Source organism: Hyperoodon ampullatus (genome assembly GCF_949752795.1).
Source record: "Hyperoodon ampullatus genome assembly, chromosome: 14".
NCBI lineage: Eukaryota > Metazoa > Chordata > Mammalia > Artiodactyla > Ziphiidae > Hyperoodon > Hyperoodon ampullatus.
Window position 1 is genome coordinate 32,813,883 of NC_136927.1, and position 18,538 is coordinate 32,832,420.

The window sequence follows — 18,538 nt, forward strand, 5'->3', positions numbered from 1 at the left end:
CCAGGCAGGACAGAAAGGATTGTCTACTCATTTTGCAGTCTCTGGCCATCTGACATCTGCCTTGTGTTTCCCTGGAAATCGTTTCCTTTATTTTTGTCTTATTGTAAAAGTGAGACATGCTCTAAGGAAGAGAAAAGCAAAAAAGAAGAAATAGCACCTGTAATCTACCTCATCCCTTACAGATACTCACAGTTAAATTTTGTTTTATATCCTCTGGCCCTGTTTTCAATATCTCCAAGTGAGAGTCATCATTTACCCGAATCATCCCTAAGTTCTTTGGCTTTCTGGGACCAGTCTTTCATTTAATATACAAATAAAATAACTCACTTCCCCTGTGTTGGTTCTGCGTAACAAATTACCACAAATTTAGGAGCTGATAACAAAGACCAGGCACGATATGGCTGAGAACCCTGCTCAGGGTCTTATGAGGCTGAAATCAAGGTGTTCTCTCGGCCATGTGCTGTTTTGGAGGCTCTGGGAATGAAGTCACTTCCGAGGTCATTCAGGTTGTTGGCTGAATTCAGGTCTTTGCAACTGTAGGGCTGAGGCCGCTGCTTCCTTGCTGTTTTTCAACCAAGGACTGCTCTCAGCTCCAAGAGGCTGCCTGCATCCCTCCCCACGTCTGTCTCCTGTTAAACAGGAATCAGTATAGAGACTGTTCTGCAAAGAACAAAGAGCTTTATTTGGGGTCTTAGGAATTGCAAGTCAGGAGACACAGATTTGGGTAGAACTGAAAGAGTGTTCCAGGAAGAGGAAGAGTCAAGGGCTTATAAAGGCAAAAGCCACAAGGTTGTTAAAATTGTCTGGCAAGAATTATGATTGATTCCAACACAAGAAAGGAAATATTTGTCCTTAAGGGATAGGTGGTCACAAGTTATTTAGGGTAAGGGCCCAATAAGTATCTTGAGTTTCTGGAACATTGTGCAGAGGTTCTGGATGCCTGCGTTGAGACAATAAGTGATCAAAAGGTCAAATTCCACCTGGACTGAGACGTACATAAGTCACACTTCCTTGATGGCCTCCTGGCTCCACTTTAGCGAGGTCCATTAGCAATACCAACTCCATTTTGATTTTCCTTTCACATTCCTCATCTTTTTTTTTTTCTTTCTTTCTTTTTTCTTCACATTCCCCATCTTTAAGCCAGCAAGGGCACTTTGAGTTCTTCTCATGATTTGACTCTCTCTACAGGAAGAGCTCTGTCCTTTTTCAGGATTCATCTGATTAAGTCAGGCCCACCCAGATGGTCTCCCTTTTTATAAACTTGAAGTCAAATGATTAGTAACATAATCAAGGGAGTTGTATCCAGTCATATTCACTGCTCTCACCCACTCTCAAGGGGAGAGGATCATATAAAGCATGTATGGGGGAGGCAGGAATCTTGGGGCCATCTTAGAATCATGCCTACCACACACCCCCATTCTGTGTAACTACAGGAAATCCATTGACCAAGATATGATGGGTCTCTTCTTTATCCCTCGAGGGTGAAGGAAACTCCTGTCCAAGGCCACCAGAGGAAAGTAAAACTTTATAACATCCATAGAAACTCTCCTTTCAAAGAGAACCATTCATTTACATTAATATGAAAAACATTTTTAGCTTTCCGACGTCCTGATTTCCACTCTGGGTTAACATTACCTTGGAAAAACCAATTTGAGACTCGTTGTTGTTTATTTACTCATCTGTTTCCTACCAGAGAAGAATTCTTAAGCAACCCAAAGACCAGGAAACTAGAAATTATTGTTGTTTTGCTGATCCTATAGATATAGATGGAGTTCCCAGGCACGGTTCAAGGTCACGTTACCCGTGCTTCCCTCCCTACAGCCACTCTGTAAGGGGAAGCTAATGGGTGGGAAGCAGACAACAGAAGACGTATCCACCCTTTCTGACACCAACATCAAAGGCCTCTGTTTTCTTTCTTTCTTTTTCCTTCCTGTAATAATAGGAACTTCGCAGTTCATTGGGTTCTGTAGAGTATTTGGCAGAAAACATAGTTTGAGCTGCAACTTGATGTAATAATAGCTACCATTTATTGGGAGCTTACTCCACACCAGTCACTTTGCCAAGTGTTTTACATGTGTTACTTCATTTAATTCTCACAACAATTCTATGAGATATGCACTATTGCTCTTTCCATTTTATTCAAGGGAATCTGTAGTGTCAAGAGGTTAATCAGTTCCCCTAGGTTCACAGAGCCAGAAAGTGGTAGGGTCAATTTTGAACAAAGGTCTCTCTGACTCTAAAACCATTTCCCGTAGCCACTACACCAAGGAGCCCCTGTTTCTAGGAGACAGAGTCCCTGGGGACAGATTATCTGTGTACAGCCCCTCTGCCCCCAAGGTGATAGAAGGAAACAGCCTCTCTTATACAGGGCACCACAGAGATTCTTGACATTCTCTTAAGATCAAGCCCACTTAATAAAGTACTTCTATTGATGCTCTGTTAGTTTAAGTCAGGCGGAAGGGCTTAATTTCAGACAGAACAATATATTAGGAGGAAGCAAGAGCTAACTTAATAAAGTTCCTTTACTTGTGGGATCTTTTAGAACACATCTTAATGTAACACTGAAAGGGGATGGCTGTGCATAGATCATTTAGAATTGACATCATCTCTACTTCACTGTGTGCTTTATGGAGAATGTTCACAATGATTGAGCACTTCCTGTCTGCCAAGTTTCACCAAGCATTCTCCTTACATTATTGTATTTAATTCTCTTAATTACCCTCTGCATCAGTCAGGATAGTCTAGGCTATGCTGCAGTAACAGGCAACCCCCAAATCTCAGAGGCTATAAAAAGAGGTTTATTTCTTACTCCTGCTGTACATCTATAACAGTCAGCTGGAGAACTGCTACTCTAAGATCATGTAGCAGAGCAGGCACTCTGGAACATCGCTGATTAGCCTTGCAGAGGGAAAGAGAGTTCTGGAGCATCTCACTTTGCCAATTCAGTGCTCAAGCCTAGAAATGTCACATGTCCCTTTGGTACAAACTTATCAGCCAGAGCCACATGACAAAGGGAAAGAAATGAATTATTTGCTCTAAGGCAAGTGCTATTATTATCTTTCCTTTTACAAAGGAGGAAAGAGAAGCTAAGGAGCCTATCCAGGGTTATATAGCTAGATAAAGTCACTCTTCCCCCTCTGATAAAGAAATGTAACAAAAAAGAAGCAGACTCACAGATATAGATAACAAACTAGTGGTTACCAGTAGGGAGAGAAAAAGGGGGAGGGGCAATATAGGGGTAGGGGACTAAGAGGTACAAACTATTATGTATAAAACAAGCTAAAAGGATATATTGTACAATATGGGGAATATAGCCAATATTTTATAATAACTATAAATGGAGCATAACCTTTAAACTTGTGAATCACTATAAATACATTTGTAATTTATATAATATTGTACGTCAACTACACTTCAATTAAAAAAAGAATTGTAAACAGATTACTGTCATACAAAACAGATTGAGGCAATCGCTGTTTAAATAAAAAATTAAACTCAAAAGAATTGTAAGAGATGAATCATTCTAATTGGGAGGTATAAGAGACACAGGACTTCCCTGGTGGCGCAGTGGTTAAGAATTCGCCTGCCAATGCAGGGGACACAGGTTTGAGCCCTGGTCCGGGAAGATCCCACATGCCGCGGAGCAGCTAAGCTCATGCACCACAACTACTGAGCCTGCACTCTAGAGCCTGCGAGACACAACTACTGAAGCTCGTGCACCTAGAGCCCAAGCTCCGCAACAAAGAGAAGCCACCGCAATGAGGGGCCCGCGCACCGCAACGAAGAGTAGCCCCTGCTCACTGCAACTAGAGAAAGCCCGCGCGCAGCAATGAAGACTCAACGCAGCCAAAAATAAATAAATATATTCATTAAAAAAAAATAAAAGAATAGACAAAGCCTTGTAGATGAGATGTGGCTTGGGTTGAATCTTAAAAGATGGAAAGTAGCATTCCAGGTACAGGGTAGAGGGAAGTAAAAGCATAGAGATGGGAGAGCACAGGATAAGTCAGGATATTTAATGTGGTGTGGACAGAGTGTGTAGGGGGAAACTTGAGAGGAGACAAATAGAGAGGCACTAGGAGGTGAAGTAAAAGGCAGACTGGTGACAGACTATAGGTTTTCTTCTCCTAGCTGTAAGGATACAGGAACAGGATATTATTCTAGAACAACTCATACTCACAACTAGAAAAAAAACAGTGAAGTTATAAACCCAAAGCCTCCTCTTTTATAGAAGTATAGCATTTCTGGAGTTTTATAGAGTGTTTGGCACATCATATTGTAGGTGTTTAATAAATATTTATTGGACATTGAATGATTTCCAGGAGAAGGCATGTATTTGAGGTTTAGAGTCTGCCCTGAGGACAAAACAGAAAGAACTACTAGAAATTTAGGGATAAAAAGAACCCTGCAAGGAATTTTCTGGGTTGAATTTTTCACTGAGGACACAGAATACCACATGCTGGCAAACAGCCAAGGCAACAGGAGAAATGAAATGCTAGCATAAACTGTGTGGTCAAGGTTTAACTAGTCTTGCAGTGAATGGGGCTGCCATATGGAATTGTTTTTATTTGCTGCGGGTAACTTTCTGTGGAAGAGCACCCTCCTAACCCAGCATAATAAAGCCGATTATTCATGCTTAGAATCACCAGCAAGGGGGAAAAGAGAGAGAAATGCAGTCATAGAACACTTTTATTACTGAGCTATGCCCTTGGCTGGATTCCATCAGTGGGGATCCTCCTGGATGTACCACCAAGGAGATGACAAAGGATGGACTGTCAAGTACACTGACCAAGAGCTCAAAACAATGAGGAGTGTCTTATCTCAAAATACACACACTCTTGAGTTGAGAGAGATGTCTGCTTGGGAGACCTGGTGAGCTCCAATTCTAAAGATAGTTATATCCATTTCTGGTGAGAGCTTCCCGAAGGTAAGTCAGTTTCCTGAGAGTGGGTCCTCCTTTCCATTTCACACCCAAGTGAATTCTGACCCCTAAAAAGAAGCTTATGAGATCTAAAAATTGGATAGATAATGCTCCAGGAAGAGAAGTAATTTTATTAATGGAGGGCTTTGTTCCTGTATGTTGAGCTGATAATCTTGGCACACGTCCTGAGGATAATGGTGAGGATTCTGTACAAGGTGACACTTGAATTGTGAAAAGGTCACCAGTCAGGTGGGTGGAGAATGAATGGAAGGAGACAGAGTTAGTGTTGTGGTGGAAACAGTACCTAAAGCTGATTGAGATAGACTAGGTGAGAAATGATGAAGACCTCAATTTCAGCTGTAGTTATGGGTTATGGACTGTTGACCTGAAACAAATAGACTGCTGATATTTCTTCAGCAAAGATGGGTTTATTCGGGAATCAGCAAAGAATTGCAATTCTGGGTCTACAACCATGGCAAGTCATGTGCAAATCCCTACACGGCCGGGAAGGAGAATGCTTTTATAAGCGGGGAACAGGAAGTTGGGAGGACTGTAGTAAAAAAAAGAGTCTGTGGCTTTTCATTGGCTAAGTCCTCATCAGGAAAGAAGAGGAGCCTTTCTTCTTCCTGATGGGCTGTGCTATCATGGCAGAGTGTGAGACCGCCCCCTTCTGGTCTCCCAACTCTACTTAATTGAGGTTTCTGTTTATTAATTTTTTACAGGGCATGTAGAGGAGGGGACCTGTATTAGTTTGCTAGGACTGCTGCAACACAGTACAAAAAACTGGGTTGCATAACCAACAGAAATGTATTGTGTTAGAGTTCTGGAGGCTAGTTCAAGACCAAGGTGTCAGGAGTGAGTCCTTTCCAAGGGCTATGAGGGAGAATCTGTTCTGTGCCTCTCTCCTAGCTCTTGGTGGTTTGCTGGTAGTCTTTGGCATTTCTTGGCTTTTGCTGCAACATCTAAATCTGTCCTTTCATCTTCACATGCTGTTTCCCTGTGTTTGTGTCTGTCTCCATGACCAAATTTCACCTTTTCCTAAGGACACCAGTCATAATTGGGGCCCACCCTACTCCTGTATCACCTTATCTTAACTAATTACATGTGCAAACTGCCTATTTCCAAATAAGGTCACACCCTGAAGTACTGAGGCTAGGACTTCAACATATGAATTTTTTTGGGTGGGGAGACACAACTTAACCTATGACAGGACCCATTTCAAAGGTATTTTGGAGTTTTGGGAGTTATAATTGACTTGGTGACTAATTGAGTGTGTTTTTATTATTTATGAATTAAGATAGCTTGCAGATGAAGAAGATATTAACATATAATTTGCAATTTAACAAGGGGTAAACATGAGTTGCAATGATCTTGTTTGGGACTGAATTATCCACCCCCCCCCGCCCCCACAAATTCATATGTTTAAGCCCAGTATCTCAGAAAGCAACTATATTTGGAGATAGGGCCTTTAAAGAGATAATGAAGGTTAAATGAGGTCCTTAGGGTGGGCCCTAATCCAATGACTGGCGTCCTTAAAAGAGGAGGTGATGGATATGTTAACTGGCTTGATTGTGGTAATCATTTCACAACGTACACATGTATCAAAACATCACATTGTATACCTTAAATACATACAATTTTTATTTGTCAAGTATACCTCCATAAAGCTTTAATAAGAAATTAAAGAAAGAAGAGGAGAAAAGCACAGAAGAAAGACAATGTGAGGATACTGGGAGAAGACAGCCATCTATAAGTGAAGGAGAGAGGTCTCAAAAGAAATAACCCCACAGACACTCTGATCTCAGATTTCCAGTGTCTAAAATGGGGAGAAAATAAATTTCTGCCATGTAAGCCCCCCAGCTTGTGGTACTTTGTTATGGCAGCCCTAGCAGATAAATACAGTCCTTAATAATGATGATCCTTTAAGGTGCCTGAGCAGTACAGGAAATAACACTTGGAAGTGGGAAACGTTGAGTTGAAGCTTTCCAGGCAACTGGATTCTTAATCTGCCAAGGTACAAGATTAGTGCTGCCTTTTGGTTATCATACGGTTTGCAAACTCCAGCAGGTCTGAAGGTTAGAGGAAGAAGCGTTTATAGGGCACCCACTTTAACAAGTCCTGGCGTCCTAATGCCACCATGTTGTTTGCCCCTGGTAACCATTACCGTTTGGGTTTTTAGATGTAAACTTTGTTCAGTGAGCAAAAGCAGAGTTTTACTTTATCTGTCATCAACAGGGGAAGGAAGTTGAACAGAAGAGGATTAGAGAAAAAAGGGAGAAAAAGAGTGGGAAAGAAAAAATAAAATGGAAGAAGGGAAAAAGGGAAGTAGAGGGAAGAAGAAGAGGAAATGAAGAATGAGAGACAAATGAGCGAATGTAGGGTTTCTCAGCCTCCACATGACTGACATTGGAGGCTGGATTATCCTCTGCTGCCCAGGGCTGTCCTGTACACTGTAGGATGTTTAAGAGCATCGCTCCACCCACTAGATGCCAGTAGCATCCACTGCCAACCCATACCCTCAGCTGTGACAACCAGAAAGTCTCTAGACGTTGCCAAATGTCCCCTTGGGCAGAAATCGCCCATGGTATGATTTCTCATAAAATATGTAAAAGGTCATTTTGATTTTCTAGAATGAAGGGCAGAAGGTGAAGAAATATATAAAAACACAAAAAGGTAGGAGGACAGGGATGTAGGTATGGGTCTTGCAGGATCCCACAGTTTCAGAGTCTTGGATGTATGGGTGTGGTGGGAGATTTGGCATATGATGTGCTGTATTTATCAGGCACAAATACCACTTCTGACTTATCCTTCACAATTTAGAGGAGTCCATGTACTTGTGACAGTGACACCACATTGCTTCTAACAAAAACATGTCCTTCCTACTCAGAACATGGAGTGCCAAGCCAAGTACAATTATAGATAGGGGTTTCACTTCATTTTCCTAATTGGTTCCAGTGCATCCTACTTCTTGGATATAATGCTTTTCCTCAGCTAAAAGGGAGAAAACGGTATCTCAAGCCGTTGTCCCATCATTTTAGTGAAACCAGTGGGAATGTAGGAGGCACTGTTATCAATTGCTGAAAGCTAGGGTTCTGGTGGGTTACTTTGGGCAGGTTACTTTTCTGAGTCTTCAGTTTCTCATTTATAAATGGGTAAAAGGATGTGTTGTGAGGGTGGAGATAATAAACAAAAAGTGCTTAGTACAGGCCCTGAGAAGGACTCAGTAAATATTTAATTTCACTTCCATTAGCAAAGGGCAATCAGAAAGATGAAGGAACTTGATATTAAGTTATATGAGGAGCGATTATGAGATGTTTATTTTGGTAAGAGGGAGTTACAGGGGGCATAAGGGCTGTCTTCAAGAGTCTGAAGGGACCCTACTATAAAAAGAAAATAGGGGCTTCCCTGGTGGCGCAGTGGTTGAGAATCTGCCTGCCAATGCAGGTGACATGGGTTCAAGCCCTGGTCTGGGAAGATCCCACATGCCGCGGAGCAACTAGGCCCGTGAGCCACAACTACTGAGCCTGCGCGTCTGGAGCCTGTGCTCCGCAACAAGAAAGGCCGCGATAGTGAGGGGCCCGCGCACTGCGATGAACAGTGAGCCCCCACTCGCCGCAACTAGAGAAAGCCCTCACACAGAAACGAAGACCCAACACAGCCAAAAATAAATAAATTAATAAATTAATTTAAAAAAAAAAAACAGTTTTCACAAAAGACCGAACGAGAGATGAGATGTGTTACAGGAAGATGTATTTAGGTTCAAGAAATTTTCCAAAAACTGTACCCACATGGCTAACTACTAGAGAAGGAAGGAGGCTCTCCTCATGAGAAATGCTTGAGGAGAGGCTGTTTGGGAAACCTCTTCCACTGGATAAGGGAAAACTCCTATACAACCATCAAGACCCATCTCAATTGTCCCTACCTGAGAAAGCCTGCAGTCACCTTCATGGTCCAGCCTGAATTCAGTGTCTTGAACGTGACCTCCCCAGATTTTACAGTCATTACCTGTTATCCTTCCTCTTTCCGAATCTACGTGGTGAATTTCTTCGGGACAAGACACATGTTTTCACCTCTTTGGACATATTGCCCATCATAATGCCTGGAACTGAGCAGATACTCAGAAGATGTCAAGGGGAAAAAGAATTGGATGTCCAGAAGAGATTTCTGATTTAGGGGAGGAGGTTAACATTTATTGCCTGTAAATTTCCATCCAACTCAAATATGTAATGACTTCTTGATTATATTTTCTAATATCCAACTTGTTTTTGCCAATGTCTTATCAGGCTGAATATCCAGCAACAAAACAACAACTCAAAGCAAGAAAAGATAAACAAACAAACAAAAAATATATTTGGTTCAGGGATTCCCTGGTGGCGCAGTGGTTGAGAGTCCCGCCTGCCGATGCAGGGGACACGGGTTCGTGCCCAAGTCCGGGAGGATCCCACGTGCCGTGGAGCGGCTGGGCCCGTGAGCCATGGCTGCTGAGCCTGTGCGTCCGGAGCCTGTGCTCCGCAACGGGAGAAGCCACAACAGTAAGAGGCCCGCGTACCGCAAAAAAAAATTAAAAATAATAAATAAATAAATGGCTCAGTTTTATTGTTGCTATTTATTTTGTTTTCTAACTCCATGCCCAATGGTGCATTTTGTGGTAGGCATGATTTTTCCCACTGATTGGTCAATCTGAGAGTCAGTTGGCTTAAACAACTGGTTTTGGACTGACTCAGCTTCCTGTGTTCCAATAATGATTTCATTGTCAAATACCTGTTGAGGAATTCAGACTTGTAAGGAAATACATACTCAATTCAAAATTTCAAAATATTGAAATTTTGTTTCAATAACAAAGTTAAAATAACTTGTCTTTAGGTTGTACCCAGGCTCGTAAAGTCTCATGTTACAAAGGTCTTTCCCACAGTCTCTGAAAGATGAAAAGCTGTACAACCAATTGAAAAAGGTTGTCAACCCACCCTCATTTCTCTTTTCTGTACTTCCAAGTTCAGAATATGTAGGACATCTGTATTCTCTTTAAACCTCTTAGCATAGATGCTGTTCCCTTGGGCCAGTGGGCAGGTGACTATTTGCAAGGCTGCAAAAAAAAAAAACAGAAGCTGCCAATCTGGACTGGAAGGTGAGAATTATTTTCTAAGAGTGGCTTACTGTGAGGGATTGAGAGAGGAAGAAAAAAACTGGAAGCTGATGAGCTGTGAAATGATTGAGATGGAGGGTGACATTCAAAAATGTTTAAAATGTGCATTTTTGCACTAGTCTCTAGGGTCATAGAAAAAACACTGATCCAAAACATTGATAGAATTATAATTTAACATAGTATATCCCTTAGATTTTTATTTGTTTGTCTTCTTTTGCTCTGTCTCTTTTTTAAGAAAGGCATTTCAACTCGACAAAGAAATAATGTGGACCTACTATGTGCAAAGCATGAAAGTAGGAAGATAGATGAATGAGTATGACATGGTTTTTGTTTCACGATGTTATTAACATAGTGGTAGGAAAAGATGATTAAAATTGTGTTTATTATAAGGATAATAATAGCTATCACTTATTAATGCCTACCATGTTCTTCTAGAAAAGTCAGCAGAGTGATAAAATCATGAAGACTAGAGGCAATACACCTCCATTCAAAACTCCGATCCACCACTTAACGCACTGTGTCACACTGCGAGAGTTCCTTAACCTCTCTGCATCTCAGTTTATCATCTGAAATAGCTAAAGTGCCTACTCCATGGGGTTATTGTGAGAATTAAATGAGTTAATATGCGTAAAGTACTCAGAAAAATTCAGTTAGTGCTCTACATGTTAGTTATAATTACTATCATCTCTCAGTGCATGAGACATGTTACATTTATGATACCTGGTGGCAACTTTTTATTATCCCTATTTCACAGGTGAAGAAACTGAGGTCCAGAGGAGTTAATTCCTATGCTCGAGGACACAAAGCAAGTAAAGGTTAAAGCTAGGATGCAAATCTCAATCTGACTCTCAAATTCATATTCTGACCACCGTGTTTCACTGCATCCAAGGTAACAATAATATAATGCAAAAGGAAATAAGTGGAAAGGGAGGTATTGAAAAAGACTTTGGGAATGCAGGGGGATTCATGGGAGAGGTAACATATGAGCACAGCTTGGAGGATTTGCCCACCTGACCTAACCTCACATCCTCAGGATAGACAGACTATGTGTGCTTTGGTTCTAGATCATTTATTGCTGGATTCTTTAGCTTGGTGACATTTCTGTGTTATACAAGCTAGACCTGCTACACAGAAGATACTCAATGATTCTCGTTGGAAAGAAGAATTAATTAATGGGGATTGGTGTTCTAGGTTTTTAGCAGAACTTTAGCTAAGTAACTCAGTAACATTCAATAGCCTATTAGCCTTCCTATTACAAAGTAGTTGGATTCTCCTTTGATTGGAAAGAGAGTGGTACTTTTCAGAATATACCGTGAACAGAGAATGCCTTTAGGCTTAATTAATAATTCCTCTTTAAGATGAAAAATACACTAACACTGAAAATGTATTGTATGACAAGATTTCAGCCCTGTAGGTAATCTGTTCTTTTTCAAACATAATTTCTTCCCTGTTTACTTGATCCATTATGCTAATTAATGAAAACATCAGCTTTCAAGAATTTACCAAGGTTTTGTTTTTGTTTTGTGTAGTAAAACTGCTATTACTTTAACAATACGTATTGCCAGAGAGGATAGATACACCCATTCTTTGAAGCGTTCTTCATAACTCTATGTCATGAATGCTCAGAAGTGCAAAGACTTCAAAAAAGTTCAGTGCGAACTCCCCCTACAGGAATCTGAAATGTGGTTGAAAAGAGAAGATAAACACACCCAACAGTTAAATAACAAAACACTGGGCAAATGATGGTAAACTATGTCTCGAGAAAGGGCAGTAAACTACATGATTGAGCCCAGCTCAGTGAAGAATGACGTGTATTCCAATGGGAATTTTTTTAAAAACAATTTTATGTTCATTTGCATATAACTGGGAAAAGGTAGTTTTCAACGAGCAGCTAATATACAAACTATCCAGACCTTTTAAAAAATTATTTCTGTTGGACTCAACCTTGGCCAAAATCTGAGAAAAAAATTAGTTCATCCCATAGCTTCTGATAGTTTAAGCAAAATGGTTTGTTTTTAAACGTTTGAATATTGTCATTCCTCATTAGGGCCATGTGTATGAATTAAAAGTAGTGAAATAAGGTAGGAAAGGTTCTGGCAATGTTCTGTCCCCTGATCTGAATACCAGTTACACCTGTGTGTGCTCACTTTGTAAAAGTTCATTGAAGATTTGTATCCTTGTCCATAAATGTGTTATACTTCAATATAAATTTTATGTTTAAGGAAACAGAAAGGAATAAACTACTCAGGTAGGCAAGGGCACTTTAGAATTCTTTCCATTTTCTATCCCTGCTGAAGTTTCCCTTTACCTTAAAACATAATGACCTTGTATTTCAGATAAATTTGATTTTTGTCTCAGCCATTTGAGTAGCTGATTGCTTTAGGACATCCTGTCTAATCCCCCATATCCTTGCTTAAAGCATTTTACAACTCTGATGGAAATTTAAATTCCTTTTGGCCTGGAAGAATTAGATAGCTTTGGTTCTCAAAAGAGATTTTCAAGTTTTTGCTTAAGGAAAAAAAAATGTCATGGAAACATCTAGAGGGGATGTTTGCCATGGTTACCATAAAGGCAGTATGACTCCAGAAAAGATGGACATTAAAAGCTGCTACACCCTGGGGAGAAGAGATTTCTAGGATAGTGATGGTCATTAATTACTCAGCACTTCATCTATTTCAGGCTCAATTCTATGCACTTTAAACATATGTATATACCCAACAGCACAATGAGGTCAATGCTACCAATATTTTGATTGTACAGATGAGAAAATGGAAGCAGAGAGAGGGGAAGAATTTTTTGCCAAGGCCTCACAGCCATTAAGTGGAGAAGCTGGGATGAAACCAGCTTGGTCCCAGGGACCATGCATTTGTTCTCCATTCTGTACTGCCTCTGGAACCATGAAGAACAGGACCATCTGGCTCCACTGGGAAGATCTTGATGGGTTTTAATCCTCTCTCCTGTAATCTCCCCCTTGGCTTCCTGGAGATAACATTTATCATATGTAACAGTTACTAATATCAGCTTTGTATTTTCAAGGTGATGCTTGACTTGTAAGGGAAGAGCTTCCAGGTCATAAATGTGAATACAGCAAAAGCCACCAAGCCCTGAAAATTCCACTGATTGGTTTTAGGGCAAGACAAGTCTGGGTTTATAGCACTTTTCTACCACTTAATTAACTATGAGAACTTGTGCAAGCCATTTAAATTCTCTGAACCTTAGTTTGCTCATCTGGAAAGTAGCAATGACATCATCCATTTCGCAGGGATTCTAGGAGGATTAGAGATTAAGTATGTATTGGGCACATAGTAGGTAATAAAAGGCACATCCATTCCCCGTGCTCATCATTGCAGTACTTATATTACAAGGTCCAAACAATATCTACCTATTTTCTACCTGTTATAGTACGTAGCACACTCTTACATACCCGGTAGGGCCTCAGTAACTAATTGAAAATATCTTCAATAATCATTTTTTTGTAGGTAAAACACTTAGCTGAAAAAAAAAAAAGAGCGTAGCTGACGTATTTGGTAGGAATGTCATTGCAGAAACGTAGCTGTAAATTAGGCATATAATTGTTGTTAGATATTTCTCAAAAATGGGAGTCCGCTATTACAATGAGGGAGAAAATAGTAATTATTTTATTATTACTATGGATAAGCTTTGGCAAACTGTGAAGAATATGTAATCTCTAGAGAAGGACCAGAGGTAAGCAGTAAAAATTCATTAGAAGGTCAGAAAAAAGGGCCCATGTGAAAAGGTTAAAAATAATTGGGATTAGTTTGCCCAGAAAGGAAAAGATGACACAGCAACTTAATTATTGTCTTCATCCCTTTGCAAAACGAGGTGATGGCTTCCATCTCCGCTAATGAGAAAACTCAAGAAGCTGACTTAAAAAGAAAGCCAGGGATATGTAGGCACAGTGCTTGGGACATTTTGTTTTTGTGGCCGCACTGGGGGCATGTGGGATCTTAGTTCCCCAACCAGTGATCAAACCCATGCCCCCTGCAGTGGTAGCATGGGGCCCTAACCACTGGATTGCCAGGGAAGTCCCTTGGGACATTTTTATTTGATAAAGTACACTTAAAAGGTTACCTGAAGTGATTCTAGAACTGCCTATCTAGGAGAGCCTATCTTTCAGGTGTGACGTACCTGGAATATGGGGGCCAAGGGGGAGGACTTCTTACATCTTAAAAGAATGGTTGAAACTGAAGGCAAGAGACTGGAGCAAATGACTTTTGGTGGCCCCTTGAGCTCTCAAATTTTTAATTCCTTGAATTTGAGTCTGAGTCTCCATCTTCTTAAGTGTCTTTGCTGCTGCCATTGTGTTAAACCCAATTACGGGGACCTTCTTGGGAAATTGCTTCTGCCGAAGAGCCGAAGAGCCACAAGAGGAAATAAAATTGCTTCTGTCGAAGAGCCACAAGAGGAAATAAAAGGTCAGCTCTCAAAAGCCCAGCTGGGAGCCAACTCTGCTTCTTTTGACCTTCCAAACTTTCCATTAGAGCGGCAGTGATCTCAACGATTTACCAGCATGGGCAGCTGGGGCTATGATTAGATGAAATGTTATTACGGGGCTGAGTTAAAACTTAGGCACAAAGGAGGAGGATGTGTGTTCTGGGAGGGTCATGGTCTTTCTACACTTACTGGAGGAGGAGAGACCTGGTACATTCTCAGTCTTAATATTACGCTCTCAAATGCCCCCATAGAATCTACGGATTTGCAGATGGCTTTTTAATAGTGAGTGTGTGTATGTGTGTGGGTTCATTTCAGATACTTGGGGCTCCCTTTCCTTAAAAGGAAACTTCTCCCCTTTATATCTCCTCTACTTCCCATTCCCAATTCATGGCACCCTATCCCTTTAATGCCTTCGCTTTACCCAGCAGTGATCTTCTCCTCCTCTCTTTGGCTTTAGGGGAGAGTTGTCAGTCATTGGATTCAATCTGTCCAGCTCCCTGCTGTTTGGGGAACCAGGGATAAAGTCCCTTTAATGGAGGAGAAAAAGAAAGGAGGACTTTGCCATTGTCTGGCTTTAAAACAGAGTAAATACAAGCAAGACATCCAGATTTGGAAATGTCAACACTGGCTATCTCTTAGCATGTCTCCTAGTTATTCTGTTAACAGTCTCCTTTTTTCTGCTTCAAATTTCATTTCCAAATGTCTTTTCCATTAGGCTAAAACCTGCATATGTTTTGCTTAAAGAAGGGATATGGGCATGTTCTAAGGCCTGGGATTAATCCAACTCACAACAGCAATAATTAGATAAAGTGATGGGGGCTGGGAAGGGAGTGGAGAGGAACGGTAGATGGCAGCGAAGGAGTAAATTTTCTTTCACAGTGACCCAAGGAAAGATAAAAGCAGCTGAAGAAACATATGTGAGGTGTGCTTGAGGCTCCATTTCTGTCTATAGGGGAGCTGTGAGCTGAGTCACAGAGCAGGAAACATAGATGACAATAATGTATCTTTATAAACTGGAAATGCTTAAACCTTCTAGGATCATAAGACACAAAAATGTCCCACACTTTCCAGAGGTTCCTTGAATAACCAAATCCCAACAGTAGGGATCTGTGGACCCCAGTTTAAGAACCCTGGTTTCAGAGGTGTTCTGACCTGGAGCTCTTATGTGTGGGTCTGAAGCCAATGCCTTAAGGGAAGTGCTAGAAAGGTACACAAAGATCATTCAGAACTTCCCCTTCTGTTTTGTTTGCTCATTTGTTTTTTATATTCTACATAATAGTGAAATCCTACGGTATTTGTCTTTCTCTGTCTGACTTATTTCACTTAGCATAATACTGTCAAGGTCCATCTATGCTGTTGCAAATGGCAAGACTTCTTTCTTTTTTTGGCTGAGTAATATTCCATTGTGTATCTGTGTACATATACGTATCTCACATCTTTACCCATTCATCTGTTGATGGACACTTACGTTGCTTCCATATCTTGGCTATTTTGAACAGTAGGGAATATAGTCAAAAATACTGTAACAACTTTGTATGGTGACAGATGGTAACAGGACTTAATATAGTGATTATTTCATAATGTATAAAAAATCATATCACTGAAACTAATACAATATTGTATGCTAATTACAACTTAATAATAATAAAAATAACTCCCTTTCTGAAGGATGCAGTTAAAACTCAGCTGCCTTCAGAGGCCAGGCAGTAACACAAGTGAAGGAAGCCTCACAGACCTGGAGGGTGCTTGCCTGTGGGCAAGGGGCAGCCGTTACCAGCCACCTATAGTGCCCATGCAGGACCACACTGCCAGATCTTCCAAGTTTCCAAGAAAGACCAGAACTCTAACTTTTATGTTAGATCTCCTAGTTTTGTTGCCAATATATATATGTATATATATTTTTTGCGGTACGTGGGCCTCTCACTGTTGTGGCTTCTCCCGTTGCGGAGCACAGGCTCCGGACGCGCAGGCTCAGCGGCCATGGCTCACGGGCCCAGCCGCTCCGCGGCACGTGGGATCCTCCCAGACCGGGGCATGAACTCATGTCCCCTGCATCAGCAGGCGGACTCTCAACCACTGCGCCACCAGGGAAGCCCTGTTGCCAATACTTGTTTGTTTTGTTTTAGTTTTGGTAACTAATTCAGAAAAAAATTTTTAAATGCTCTGCAGTGATATTATACTATAGATTTGTTAGATGTTTACCACTGGGGAAAGCTGGGGGAAGAGTACACGGGACTCTGTACTGTTTTTGCAACTTCCAGTGAATCTATAATGATTTCAAAATAAAAGGTTAAAATGAAAGAAAAAATGGCTCAAAACAACACACTGCAAATAAAATAAGACTAGGTTGGGTTACTGAATTTACCCTACTCTCCTCCGGTTTTGAGAGGCTGCTTTGCTTCTCCAGAGTTATAACTGAAGAAAACAGTACTAGGCTGCCCGTAAGAGGACTTTTGACCACACTTCTTTTCTTTTGAGACAGCAAGCCATTTCTCTGGAGGAAGTTCACTAGAGAAAAGTAGAAAACAGTTACTGGGATTCCAACTACTCCAAATATATGAACTTCATCTCTATTGAAGAGGTTTTTATCAAGGCTGATTGTCAAATGTGACTTTGAGACTAGGGGAATGGAGGAATTCTCACTAACGGGGTAGAGGTGAGAGGGAGGTCCAAGAGGAAGGGGATAGATGTATACATATAGCTGATTCATTTTTATGTACAGCAGAAATTAACATAACATTGTAAAGCAACTATACCCCAATTAAAAAAAAAAGAAAAATGTTTGCTAGGACGGGGCTTTTGGAGGAGGTGTTACACAGACAAAATGAATTCATTTTAGAGTCAGTGCACCTGAGTTTGAATTCCAGTCTGGCTCCTTACTGGCTAAAAGATCTTGAGCAAGACTCATCTGTCTCATTCTTCATTATCTATAAAATGGGGATGTTATAATTTCTACTTCCCAGGGCTGAGATAAAATCAGATGAATAATGCATTGTGAAAGCATTTGATAATCTTTAAAGTAGCAAACAAACATAAATGGTGTTGGTTGTTTTGCTGGTATATGGTGGGATATAGTTCTTATGATCAATTTATGCCCTGGTAATCAGCTCCCCAAGTTCCCAAGCCCCTTTATTTTTATTTAGTTCTCAGGCACTCATTGTTCACACAACAAAATAAAACTTCCACCCACTGCCTTGTTCTGTGGCTTATATAACACACCTGGGAAAGTTTAACATTAATAAAATGCCACGCATCATAAACCACACACTAATGCTCCTTTATTATTCTTCTCAGGCCTGTCTTTATTCATGTTTCTCCCCCCTTGACATTATTTTCTGTCGCTTATGGAATAATCTGAACCTGAACATCAATCTTGTTTAAGGGCAGTTTCCTTCTCATACAAAGCAGGAGTCCAGCGTGGAAGTCTTATCTGAAGTATTTCTTGGCCTGGAGAAGCAATAATCATTCATATCATAGCTGTCTCCCAAGATCTAAGTTTTATACAACTCATCTTAGAAGGAAGATGACCTCCTCTCTGCTCCATGAAGACCAGTTTGTTTACTTTTTATTTCTGTCCAATATGATGTAGAAAATGGAAGCTCTCATAGGTGTTTTTTTTGTGTATGGAATTTTTTTTTTACATCTTTATTGGAGTATAATTGCTTTACAATGGTGTGTTAATTTCTGCTTTATAACAAAGTGAATCAGTTATACATATACATATGTTCCCATATCCCTTCCCTCTTACGTCTCCCTCCCTCCCACCCTCCCTATCCCACCCCTCTAGGTGGTCACAAAGCACCGAGCTGATCTCCCTGTGCTATGCGGCTGCTTCCCACTAGCTATCTATTTTACGTTTGGTAGTGTATATATGTCCATGCCACTCTCTCACTTTGTCACAGCTTACCCTTCCCCCTCCGCATATCCTCAAGTCCATGCTCTAGCAGGTCTGTGTCTTTATTCCCTTCTTACCCCTAGGTTCTTCATGACATTTTTTTTTTTTTTAGATTCCATATATA